The sequence below is a fragment of the Castor canadensis genome, chromosome 10 (genome assembly GCF_047511655.1).
Source record: "Castor canadensis chromosome 10, mCasCan1.hap1v2, whole genome shotgun sequence".
NCBI classification, from domain to species: domain Eukaryota; kingdom Metazoa; phylum Chordata; class Mammalia; order Rodentia; family Castoridae; genus Castor; species Castor canadensis.
Window position 1 is genome coordinate 43,022,791 of NC_133395.1, and position 1,810 is coordinate 43,024,600.

Here is a 1,810-nt window from a genome sequence, read left to right on the forward strand (position 1 = left end):
TGAGTATCAGTAACAAACTATCTATGTCACTTTGCCCACATTTTCTTAATAAGCATGTCACTTTGTGAAGCTCATATTCTAAAAGAAGGGACCTAGATCCACTTCTTAATAGGAGGAATGCCAAAGAATTTGTGCCAATCTAGAGCCTCAGAAGAAAAGAAAAAATGGTAAAGACTACATTTGTTTGTTACTTTGGTCTTGGAAATAATAATCCTCACCCTGACAACAGTTAATTAAAGATTAGAATTCAACCAACTTGCAACAAAACTACTCTTAAGTATAGGGACAGCAAGAAAATAGGAGTACAGCTGGAGTTGTCTTCCCAGGAGAGAGGGAACAAGGTTTGTCAACAGTTAACTATTTTTTTTTGTGCCAAATATAAATAAAAATTCAAGAAAGTGATGATAGATACCTTGTCTTGAAGTTTCTGGTGGTCATGGTTAACTAGGTACCCAAGAATGGCTTTGCTCCTTCAGACTTGTTCAGGTCAAAGACTAGGATTTCATATGGTCTGATACTCAAGCAGTTTTCCTACAATGTGAAAGGTGGGTACAATCCCATGGCATGAGTCAGATACAGTAAGAGGGGGCAGAAGACAGACTGACCAGGAGGGTTATTCAGAGAAAACAAAAGAGAATAACAGAGAACCTAAAGTCCTATTGTATCCTGACCTCAGACATGACATCCCATTACCTCTATAATATTCTGTTCATTAGAACTGAATGATTAGTACAGTTAATGGTGGAGTCCCAGCATTGTCAGGAAGAAACTACATCAGGACATGATTAGCAACAGGTCTGTTTTGGCTTCAAGCACATGCGCTAATTTGGTACATGAAAGATACATCATAAAAGAAAATCTAGGTTAAAATAGTGGACATCATTTTTCTTTATTCTATCAAATTAACAAAATTTCTGTAATGTAGTTGATAGATTTCAAAGATGTTTGGAAAGCACTCAGCTCAATTTACTTCTATCCCACTTTCTTCTGGGCCTCGTATATGTCATGGTCATGACACAGTGTGTAGCAGTGAATCAGAACAACAGAATAACTCACCACTATTTCTCATAACCACAAATGTTAATAAAAGTAGTTATGATGTATAAAAACACTTAATAGAGCTATAGGTCTAGAAAAATATGATAAAAGAATAACACAAATTATGCCACACCAAACTAGCAATGCCATCCAAAAAACAAAGTTTTCCTCCTTTTTTGTAAACTGTAATCGTTTCCAACTATACTTTAGCCTTCTAATTGGTCATTATAGAAGCAATGGTTACTGCAAAACATCTCAGTCCATTGTAGACACATGGATGTTATTGTTTGTTTAATTGGGTGATATTACATTCATCAACACATAATATCAAACATATGATATATATACATATATCTAGTGGACATGAGATTTATTCATACTGGTATTATACATCTAGTTTATACATTCATCCCACTTAGAATTTCTAGGAAGACTTTAACAAATATTTAGGTGATGCAGACATGAAGTTATTAGTTTGCAGATTATCATTTAATAGTTATTAGATATTATTCTCTTGACCTAGAATTAATTCTGGAATGACTATATTTAAATGCAATGTTCTATCTTGTCCTTATAGTTATTTATCCAAACTTTCAAAATATACATACCATACAGAGAAAAGAAAACTATTTTGAAGTCTAAATATATTACATTAAGTAATTCCTCCTGTCTGAAAACTTGTTCTGTCATTGATGAAATTTAGTATTTATCTCCAAAGTTTGCTCATGAAATTGTGATAGTTTTTGTTTTTATAGCCTTGGATTTCTTGTTA